At 41.1% G+C, this 12,109-nt stretch overlaps 1 long non-coding RNA gene across 1 annotated transcript; it reads left to right on the top strand.

The window, feature by feature from the left end:
• Positions 1–7,978: 7,978 nt before the first annotated feature.
• LOC141161206 (uncharacterized) lies at positions 7,979–10,383 on the top strand. The gene is made up of 4 exons (XR_012250625.1): positions 7,979–8,080; positions 8,867–8,980; positions 9,854–9,961; positions 10,110–10,383. It is a non-coding gene; the product is annotated as an uncharacterized lncRNA (long non-coding RNA).
• The last annotated feature ends 1,726 nt before the right edge of the window (positions 10,384–12,109 follow it).

The raw sequence follows: 12,109 nt of genomic DNA, 5'->3' as shown, positions 1-12,109 counted from the left end.
CCTGTGTTATCTACTGTATATAGAGGTGACATCAGTCATTGTACAGGAGGAGGAGGGGGTGAGCTGTGATATCACCTATTGTGAATGGTGGATCCTGTGTTATGTACTGTATATAGAGGTGACATCAGTCATTGTACAGGAGGAGGAGGTGAGCTGTAACATCTTCTATTGTGAATGGTGGATCCTATGTTATCTGCTGTATACAGAGATGATATCAGTCATTGTACAGGAGGAGGAGGAGGTGAGCTGTGATATCACCTATTGTGAATGGTGGATCCTGTTATCTACTGTAAATAGAGGAGTTATCAGTCATTGTTCAGGAGGAGGAGGATGTGAGCTGTGATATCACCTATTGTGAATGGTGGATCCTGTGTTATCTACTGTATATAGAGGTGACATCAGTCATTGTACAGGGGGAGGAGGTGAGCTATGACATCATCTATTGTGAATGGTGGATCATGTTTTATCTACTGTATATAGAGGAGTTATCAGTCATTGTACAGGAGGAGGAGGTGAGCTGTGACATCACCTATTGTGAATGGTGGATCCTGTTTTATCTACTGTATATAGAGGTGACATCAGTCATTGTACAGGAGGAGAAGGAGGAGAGCTGTGATATCACCTATTGTGAATGGTGGATCCTGTGTTATGTACTGTATATAGAGGTGACATCAGTCATTGTACAGGAGGAGGAGGTGAGCTGTGACATCATCTATTGTGAATGGTGGATCCTGTGTTATCTACTGTATATAGCGGTGTTATCAGTCATTGTACAGGAGGAGGAGATGAGCTGTGACATCATCTATTGTGAATGGTGGATGCTATGTTATCTACTGTATATAGAGATGATATCAGTCATTGTACAGGAGGAGGAGGTGAGCTGTGACATCATCTATTGTGAATCTTGGACCCTGCGTTATCTACTGTATGTAGAGGTGTTATCAGTCATTGTATAGGAGGAGGAGGTGAGCTGTGACATCATCTATTGTGAATGGTGGATCCTATGTTATCTACTGTATATAGAGATGATATCAGTCATTGTACAAGAGGAGGAGGTGAGCTGTGACATCATCTATTGTGAATGGTGGATCCTGTGTTATCTATTGTATATAGAGGTGTTATCAGTCATTGTACAGGAGAGGGAGGAGGTGAGCTGTGACATCATCTATTATGAATGGTGGATCCTGTGTTATCTGCTGTATATAGAGGTGTTATCAGTCATTGTACAGGAGAAGGAGGTGAGCTGTGACATCATCTATTGTTAATGGTGGATCCTGTGTTATCTACTCTATATAGAGGTGTTATCAGTCATTGTACAGGAGAAGGAGGAGGTGAGCTGTGACATCACCTATTGTGAATGGTGGTTCCTGTGTTATCTACTGTATATAGAGTTGACATCAGTCATTGTACAGGAGGAGGAAGAGGTGAGCTGTGACCACCTATTGTGAATGGTGGATCCTGTGTTATCTACTGTATATAGAGGTGTTATCAGTCACTGTACAGGAGGAGGAGGTGAGCTGTGACATCACCTATTGTGAATGGTGAATCCTGTGTTATCTACTGTATGTAGAGGTGTTATCAGTCATTGTACAGGAGGAGGAGGTGAGCTGTGACATCACCTATTGTGAATGGTGGATCCTGTGTTATCTACTGTATATAGAGGTGTTATCAATCATTGTACAGGAGGAGGAGGTGAGCTGTGACATCACCTATTGTGAATTGTGGATCCTGTGTTATCTACTGTATATAGAGGTGTTATCAGTCATTGTACAGGAGGAGGAGGAGGTGAGCTGTGATATCACCTATTGTGAATGGTGGATCCTGTGTTATCTGCGGTATATAGAGGTGTTATCAGTCACTGTAATCCTGTCTGTGAAGATAATGAAATGACAGCGGAGAAGTAATCTCTACAGAACATGAAGTGTCAGTCTCGGATTTCAGGATATGCATTTTTTCAGTAGACATAATTGCATGGAATAAACAAATTATTAAAAAATATATGTTTTCTGATGATACAGTGGTTGGGGATAGAGAGCTCTGAGCTGTGTCAGGTAAGGGAAGCACATAGGAGCTTATAGCATCAAGTGGAGCGGGGGAACGTCATTGTAAAGTTCAGGGTGTATTATGGGTGTAGAGTCACGCAGTCACGGTCACTGGCTGTTATGCAGGAAAGTTTGCATTTTATTCCCCTATTAAGTTTATGGCCTAAAGTTACTATCTTGTCTGGAATGTGTTATTTCTTACAACGCCCGATCATTTGGCAGCTCCGCAGATCATTGTTTTATGTCAGTGACATTCAGTACAATAGTATTACATGGTGATCACTGCCCTGGCTGAAAATTGAGCAGAGCCAGACGCAAACACCGCAGCCGAGAGACAACTATATATATGGAAACAACGTACAAACAATGGATTATGGAAACCATCGGTGACCCAAAGATGCATCAATGATGTCATCCGTACACTATACATATCTGTCAGCCCCCGAATGAGTGTTGGGGTCAGTGGCATGATAAAGTGAAATGAGCCCGGCCAGAGATGAGCGAATATCCCAAAAAATGATTTCTGCAGATTCACTCCAATTCGACCACCACATGTGATTCTGCCTCATTAAATTCGGTCCTGTTGGAGACTCCCCTGATGATACTCGCCTTTCCTCACCCGTTCTTACACCATCTTTTCTTCTGTTCTTTCATTGTACCATTCTGCCTCTGAGGCCGATATGAGTCGTATGATTGCCCTCAGCATCAGAATGGAGTGATGGAAGAATAGACGACCGGGGTGCTGCGATGGGGGCGGCGATGAGGCCACAGGAGAGGAGAAGTGAGTAATGGAACTGCAGATACTCATCAGAGTCATGGACCAGGAATAATTTCAGAAAAAAATGTCAATCCACCATGATACTAGATTTTCATCTCTGAACTTCCTCTCTTTGATCTGAATGATACTTTGTGTTTCATGTTGTGTTAGAAAGTTAAATTGATGGAAATCTTTAGGATCAAATGACAGATCACACCACTCTCTGATCATCAGATCACAGATCCCACTGCTTAATGCAGATCAGATCATAGATCCCTATGCTCAATGGAAATCAGATCACAGGTCCCACTGCTCAATGGACATCAGATCACAGATTCCACTGCTCAATGGACATCAAATCATAGATCCCACTGCTCAATGGACATCAGATCACAGATCCCACTGCTCAATGGACATCAGATCACAGTTCCTACTGCTCAATGGTTATCAGATCACAGATCCCACTGCTCAATGGTCATCAGATCACAGATCCCACTGCTCAATGGTCATCAGATCACAAATCCCACTGCTCAATGGTCATCAGATCACAGATCCCACTGGTCAATGATCATCAGACAACAGATTCCACTGCTCAATGGTCACCAGATCACAAATTCCACTGCTCAATGGTCATCAGATCACAGATCCCACTGCTCAATGGTCATCAGATTGCAGATCCCACTGCTCAAAGATCATCAGATCACAGATCCCACTGCTCAATGGTCATCAGATCACAGAGCTCACTGCTCAATGGTCATCAGGTCACAGATCCCACTGCTCAATGGTCACCAGGTCACAAATCCCACTGCTCAATGGTCATCAGATCACAGATCCCACTGCTCAATGGTCATCAGATCACAGAGCTCCCTGCTCGGTGGTCATGAGATCCCAGATCCCACTGCTCAATGGACATCAGATCACAGATCCCACTGCTCAATTGTCATCAGATCACAGATCCCATTGCTCGGTAGTCATCAGATCATAACTCTAACTGCTCCATGGACATCAGATCCCACTGCTCAATTGTCATCAGATCACAGATCCCACTGCTCAATCATCATCAGATCACAGATCCCACTGCTCAATGGTCATCAGATCACAAATTTCAAATTTCTATGATTGTCAGACGTCACCACTTTATGGTAACTAGAACACAGATCTCAGAACTCTGTGGGCATCAGATCATTGATCCCATAGCTATACATCTATCAGATCACAGATCCCACAACTCTATGGTACTTAGAATACAGATCCCACCTCTCTATAGTCATTAATTTATTGAATGTTTGTCCATTCAATCATAACTCCTGTAAGGAACAAAAGACCCCAGCAATATCTAGGTGGAATCTGAATGATTTCATAAGAATTACAATGTGGAAATTCACATTTCAAAAGTTCAAAAGTTATTGTCTTTAAGGGTAAAATGATAGAAAAGGTATGTGGTGTGCTGGAATGTCAACCGTTCAGGTTTTTCCCTATTTCACTCATGTTTTTAGCCTGAAGTCATTGCTGACAGTCAGTGGCATTCAGTTCAAAAGTATCACACTGTTTTCACCAAGGACTAATCCCTGTGCATGGCCGAGTGACAAAAGTACATAGCTACACCAGACAAACAGTACAATACAAGTAAGTACCACTCCCAACTCAACGGCATCTCATCCTGCCAAATCTGTGCTGATGAGGGGCGAAAACCCAGAGGCAGTTTCTATAGATGGCTGCCTGCCTTGGCTAATATTACATAGTTTTCTTCCTTCTGGAGAAGAGATAATTTGCATACTTTTTTTCTGGCAAGGATCATTGCTATAATTAACTAGGTCTCTTTAATGGGAACAAAAATTATAAAAAAGCTAAAAAAATATATAAAAAATCTAAAAAAAGAATGTCACCTATCCATAGACCTAGTTCAGTTTCTGAGATCTTCTGAGGATGTTAGTGGGATCATCTGTTCTATATTTTCCCTTGCTTAAATCCTCTGACCCTAGGGGAAAAGTTTAAGCCTTCCTTAAACCACTGATCTTGAGGGCAAAGATTGAAAGATATTTGTCTATTGCTGAATACACAGTAAAAAGGAGTTCAGAGCGATATAAAGATATTGTTACTCCGTTGTCTCAACTTCAATGTTGGGTTTAGCTTCCTTTCCATATTTCTGGCTCCCTGGGTACTTACTAGGGGAACCCAGCCAGCGCCTCTGGCGTCATCACCCAAGAACTTTTAAGGTCAGCTCAGGCTGCTTTGTGCTGCCTGAGTATTGAGGTAATATAGTACTTTGCTTCCATGTGTTTGTCAGGAGTGTATCTTCCTCTTCCACATGATTACCTCCAGCAAGGTGTCTAATTATCTCCTCAGCTATTCCTGACTTCCAGCATTTATTAGAAAGCTCATCCTAACTTCTGTAGGTGTTGTCCACATTTACAACTCTGCTGAATCAAGATTCCAGGAGCTGAGTGCTGTTCACACATTCGTCTCTGCTATCAAGGTGCTTGAAAATTTACTTAACTCTGCTAGCAAGATATCAGTTTGCCTATACATCTCTGCTATTCCTGTGCGCAACCACACTTTGCCTATACAAGCCGCAGATCTGGCTCAGCTGCATCTAGTGCTTCCAGCTCTGTTTTCTCATCTGCCATTCTGCATATTCTGCTATACTGGTCCTGGCTGATCCAAGTCTAGTTCCACTGCATCATGGCCTCTGACCGTCCTGTTCACCTGGAACTATGGCTTAGAAAATCCTGCTTACCAGGCGAGCCTTTAACAGATATATAATAAAATGATGCTGCTCAATCAAATCAATATAATTGTGTTCAAAGTCGAAATGACAGTTCAGTTTATGGCTTTAATCACCTTGACATCACTCAGGACTTCCTCATAACTTCATAAAGCAAAGTCACGGGAACTTGTTTTTCCAGTATGATCTGTTGGTATTGGAAACTGGTTGTGTAACCGCTCTCCACACCTTGTCTACAGCTCCTCCTCCAGGATAAATCAGTATATATATATATATAAGCCGACAGAATATGTGACAGACTCCCAGCGTTCTCTATGGACTCCGCACAGAACCTCTTTCTCTGTACCTCTCCGCTCCTGAGCCCCAGCTGTAATTCACACTATCTACCCTCTATGCAAAGCACTACTGCTCTCCTCGTGTATGTATGTGCGGATGGATGGATGGATGTGGTTTTTGTGGTCTCTTCTTTATACTCTGCACAGTATGTCTGGTAGCAATGCTCTGCAGATTCATAGTATAAATGGATATTATCTGACACTATTCTCTACTAATATTATAGTTTATAATCCTACAATCCTAATAAGGTATGTATATATCCCCGCTCTCATATCTGTGAAACTATCTATCTATTATCTATCTATCTATCTATCTATCTATTTTCTATCATCTATCTATCTATTATATATCTATTATCTATCTATCTATCTATTTTCTATCATCTATCTATCTTCTATCTATTATCTATCTATCATCTATTATCTATCTATTATCTATCATCTATTATCTATTTATCATATATTATCTATTTATCATCTATTATCTATCTATTATCGATCTATCATCTATTATCTATCTATCTATTATCTATTTATCCATTATCTATTATCTATCTATCTATCTATCTATCTATCTATCATCTATTATCTATCATCTATCTATTATCTATCTATCATCTATCTATTATCTATCATCTATTTATTATCTATTATCTATCTATCTATCATCTTTCTATTATCTATCACCTATCTATCATCTATCTATTATCTATTATCTATCATCTATCTATCTATTATCTATCATCTTTCTATTATCTATCATCTATCTATCATCTATCTATTATCTATCTATTATCTATCTATCTATCTATCTATTATCTGTCTATCTGTTATCTATCTATCTGTCTGTGCATCTTCTCGGTGGCGTGTGTCTCCATGCGCCTCACGGGAAATGTTACATTTCTGACATAACTGAAAGCCCCTGCCCTTTTCCTCAGTATGACTGTAAAGCCCCTGCCCTTTTCCTCAGTATGACTGTAAAGCCCCTGTCCTTTTCCTCAGTATGACTGTAAAGCCCCTGCCCTTTTCCTCAGTATGACTGTAAAGCCCCTGCCCTTTTCCTTAGTATGACTGTAAAGCCCCTGTCCTTTTGCTCAGTATGACTGTAAAGCCCCTGCCCTTTTCCTCAGTATGACTGTAAAGCCCCTGCCCTTTTCCTCAGTATGACTGTAAAGCCCCTGCCATTTTCCTCAGTATGACTGTAAAGCCCCTGTCCTTTTGCTCAGTATGACTGTAAAGCCCCTGCCCTTTTCCTCAGTATGACTGTAAAGCCCCTGTCCTTTTGCTCAGTATGACTGTAAAGCCCCTGTCCTTTTGCTCAGTATGACTGTAAAGCCCCTGCCCTTTTCCTCAGTATGACTGTAAAGCCCCTGTCCTTTTGCTCAGTATGACTGTAAAGCCCCTGCCCTTTTCCTCAGTATGACTGTAAAGCCCCTGCCCTTTTGCTCAGTATGACTGTAAAGCCCCTGCCATTTTCCTCAGTATGACTGTAAAGCCCCTGTCCTTTTGCTCAGTATGACTGTAAAGCCCCTGCCCTTTTCCTCAGTATGACTGTAAAGCCCCTGTCCTTTTCCTCAGTATGACTGTAAAGCCCCTGCCCTTTTCCTCAGTATGACTGTAAAGCCCCTGCCCTTTTCCTCAGTATGACTGTAAAGCCCCTTCTTGCCTCACCTCTTTCATGGTTCCGCTCATTTTTCTCAGAGCTGTTTCAAATTGCCATGAAAAAGACAATGGTTGTAATATCTTTGGGCAACTCCACACTACAAAAAATTGGCCACTTTTCAAGGCGTTTTACTCCAGTTTTCTGGTGTAAAAGCTTTGATGAATTGACCTCCAGTGCGTCCATATCTCAATTTTACTTAAAGGAATTGTCCAGGATGAAAGTTTTCCTTAATAAAGTTCCGTGTCATCTCATACATGTGTGTGACGTTATTTCCTAGAGGTTTACGTTATATTTTATTACTGATATGTGGGTTGATAATACCACAGTCCACACTACTACCACCACCACCATCATGTGCTGTTCTCTAGGGGAATCCACAGTATCCATTGTATAGTGGGCGGGGTATTGGCTTTTCCTGTTTCCGCTGATACATTACTAGAGGCGGGGTGTTCATATGTTCATAGCCGGAAGTCAGTCATATGTTAAGTCCGGATGTGGCAGGACACGGCCGGTGCCAGATCTCAACATCACCCATAAAAATATCCGACTGCATGATGAGTAAGTGATGTTTTCATCGGAATTACTGAGGTTTGTCCCTATGTTTGTTGTGCAAGCGCCACAGCAAGAGACATAACATGAATGTCGAGGGAGCGGAGACCATGTCCGCATTGCTATGGCCGACCCGTCATCGGATAAATACCGCCAATAGAAATCCTCATATAATTCGATATAATATGTGCGTTCATGATCACCACCCGGCCATAACAAATGAAATATACCATTCACGATGCATACCGAGGAGATACTGTGTGGTAGGAGGCGGCCATCTTAGGTTTAAGATGGGGGTGAAGAGGCAGAAGTCACACTCGACCCTGGTGTCTATGGGGGTCCGTAATCCTCTCTGTCACATACTCCAGTATTATAAATGTGACGTGGTATACGAGGGCCCAGGATTGATGGATAATGAACATATCATAGTGCCTTACCTTCTGTGCCCACCAGTCATGCCAAATAGTTTTTTTTTGGAGGGGCACTAAAAGCTCATTTAAAAGGAGGTATAAGGGTTAACTATGGGGGGGGGTGACAATCCTACTCTAATTTTTAGCAGATTAAGTCGGGCTCCTGGCACTAATGATATCAAGATTTTAGGACTTTCTATATAAAAATATCCTTTACATGTTGAATAATCAGATTCACAGCGCCCCCTTCTGTTACACTCTGAAATTTTGTACCCAAGGTGCTGGTAGATGGTAGATGTCGTTATTCAGATGCTATCTAGGATGCAGAAATGACATGCTTGAACGTCTATTGTGTGTGAGTGGTATATCTATCATATACTTCTAGGACCCAATAATTTGCCACTGGATCTGCATCTTCCTGAGCAAGAAACACGACCAGACAGACGAGCATTAACAAATGATAGCTCTCCCATGCACAGTTCAGCTATCATTTCAAGAGGTAAATAACCACATGGCCCTTTGTCCTTGAATCTTTTACTTAAAAGGTATAGAGGCACAATGTTACTGTCCACACAGCCTAATAATCAAGGAGATTTACAAAATATAGCCAAGGTTTTATTTCTTTGGATACAACTTGTCTGCTTGGAGGTGTCATTAGAGGTCATTTGGGAATGATTGTGCTTACCTATCACTAGTATACAGTCTTCAGATAATAACCAGTAGATCATTGTTGTGTTGTATCATCTGACCTGCTCAAAATGGAAATATCATATGCTTTGCTTAAACCCAAGGGTTGATGAACGTACCCATGGCAGTACCACAAACTTATAAAGAGAAATTTTCACAAACTTTTAATACCTTTTGGGTATTTAGTTGAAAAATTAAAATTATAATTTAGCTTAAGATTGTTTGGGGTATGGATAAGGGCTGGGATATGAATAGGAAGAATTAATTTTGTTTGAAACAGATGAGAACATACCCATGGAAAAATCTGGGTAATAAATGGTTGGTTGAATACCTTTTTTCATGTGTTCCGAAGTCTTAAATGAATTGGAGGTTAGTGAAAGACACAAAAACTACTACAACTATTATTAGGAAGGAAGGTTCTAGGAAAAAGGGGAAACTTTCCAAATTTCCAAAACATTTGGCCAAACTCTGCAAAAGTCTCTCAAATCCTACATTTCTAGAGGGTTTCGTGTACACGATTCTGGATTAATCCATCATTAAACAGAGAACCAATAGCCAATTGAACATTAAGGGGACATGGCCTATACAAGGTAACGTTGTCTGGGAAAAATATTCACCCCCTGAAAAAACAGTTCAAAAAGTTGACAGGGTATGCTATTGCTAGTAATGACTGTGTTTTCCTCAGAGAAGAGCCGGATCAGCCACCAACATAGTCCCAGTAGGAGTGACAATAGCCCAGGGAATCTACAACATGTTGGACTGCTTGATAGATCTCATAATTTTCAGGCACCAGGTCAGTAACATCAAGAGAGACACCCAAAACCTGTAAAATGAACTAATTTAAAGCAACTACAAGTTGCGTCAAAGATGTCTATCCAAGAACACTCAAAAGTATAACAGATATGATTTCTTACAGATGTTTTTGCATACTTCTGTTTTAGGATCACAGAATGTTCTGGAAGGGTTAGTCTACCCCACACTGGATACAGAGTCAAATACCAGAGAAATTCGGCAAAGGGAGTCATTGGGCGTAATAAACACTAATGGGTAAACGGCAAGTGAAGATGAAAGATTTATTAGACTCAAAAGTTTAAGCCAAGAGATCAAAGTTTCTCAGTCAATGTCTTAGATGATTTTGTGGGCTCAGAACAATTACTTATGGACACTTGATGCCAAGGAATCAGAACAAATATTTTACAAACGAAAGTGTACAAATGCAACTGTATTTATTGATGTAGTTGGTGATTTGGAATCACATACAGTACAGACCAAAAGTTTGGACACACCTTCTCATTTAAAGATTTTTCTGTATTTTCATGACTATGAAAATTGTACATTCACACTGAAGGCATCAAAACTATGAATTACCACATGTGGAATTATATACTTAACAAAAAAGTGTGAAACAACTGAAAATATGTCTTATATTCTAAGTTCTTCAAAGTAGCCACCTTTTGCTTTGATGACTGCTTTGCACACTCTTGGCATTCTCTTGATGAGCTACAAGAGGTAGTCACCGGAAATGGTCTTCCAACAATCTTGAAGGAGTTCCCAGAGATGCTTAGCACTTGTTGGCCCTTTTGCCTTCACTCTGTGGTCCAGCTCACCCCAAACCATCTCGATTGGGTTCAGGTCTGGTGACTGTGGAGGCCAGGTCATCTGGCGTAGCACCCCATCACTCTCTTTCTTGGTCAAATAGCCCTTACACAGCCTGGAGGTGAGTTTGGGGTCATTGTCCTGTTGAAAAATAAATGATGGTCCAACTAAACGCAAACCGGATGGAATAGCATGCTGTGGTAGCCATGCTGGTTCAGTATGCCTTCAATTTTGACTAAATCCCCAACAGTGTCACCAGCAAAGCACCCCCACACCATCACACCTCCTCCTCCATGCTTCACGGTGGGAACCAGGCATGTAGAGTCCATCCGTTCACCTTTTCTGCGTCGCACAAAGACACGGTGGTTGGAACCAAAGATCTCAAATTTGGACTCATCAGACCAAAGCACAGATTTCCACTGGTCTAATGTCCATTCCTTGTGTTCTTTAGCCCAAACAAGTCTCTTCTGCATGTTGCCTGTCCTAAACAGTGGTTTCCTAGCAGTTATTTTACCATGAAGGCCTGCTGCACAAAGTCTCCTCTTAACAGTTGTTGTACAGATGTATCTGCTGCTAGAACTCTGTGTGGCATTGACCTGGTCTCTAATCTTAGCTGCTGTTAACCTGCGATTTCTGAGGCTGGTGACTTGGATAAAATTATCCTCAGAAGCAGAGGTGACTCTTGGTCTTCCTTTCCTGGGGCGGTCCTCATGTGAGCCAGTTTCTTTGTAGCGCTTGATGGTTTTTGCAACTGCACTTGGGGACACTTTTAAAGTTTGCCCAATTTTTCGGACTGACTGACCTTCATTTCTTAAAGTAATGATGGGCACTCGTTTTTCTTTACTTAGCTGCTTTTTCTTGCCATAATACAAATTCTAACAGTCTATTCAGTAGGACTATCAGCTGTGTATCCACCTGACTTCTGCACAACACAACTGATGGTCCCAACCCCATTTATAAGGCAAGAAATCCCACTTATTAAACCTGACAGGGCACACCTGTGAAGTGAAAAACATTTCCGGTGACTACCTCTTGAAGCTCATCAAGAGAATGCCAAGAGTGTGCAAAGCAGTCATCAAAGCAAAAGGTGGCTACTTTGAAGAACCTAGAATATAAGACATATTTTCAGTTGTTTCACACATTTTTGTTAAGTATATAATTCCACATGTGTTAATTCATAGTTTTGATGCCTTCAGTGTGAATGTACAATTTTCAAAGTCATGAAAATACAGAAAAATCTTTAAATGAGAAGGTGTGTCCAAACTTTTGGTCTGTATTGTAGGTTTTCCTTTACTAGACTGGAAATTAGAGGAATCTCTCTGTAGTGCACTCTCAGATATTAGTT

This window comes from Phyllobates terribilis, unplaced genomic scaffold (assembly GCF_046119375.1).
Source record: "Phyllobates terribilis strain yellow unplaced genomic scaffold, ASM4611937v1 Scaffold_9__5_contigs__length_417890890, whole genome shotgun sequence".
Taxonomy (NCBI): domain Eukaryota; kingdom Metazoa; phylum Chordata; class Amphibia; order Anura; family Dendrobatidae; genus Phyllobates; species Phyllobates terribilis.
The sequence above is the reverse complement of the archived record's forward strand: the minus strand, read 5'-3'. Positions and strand labels throughout refer to the sequence as shown.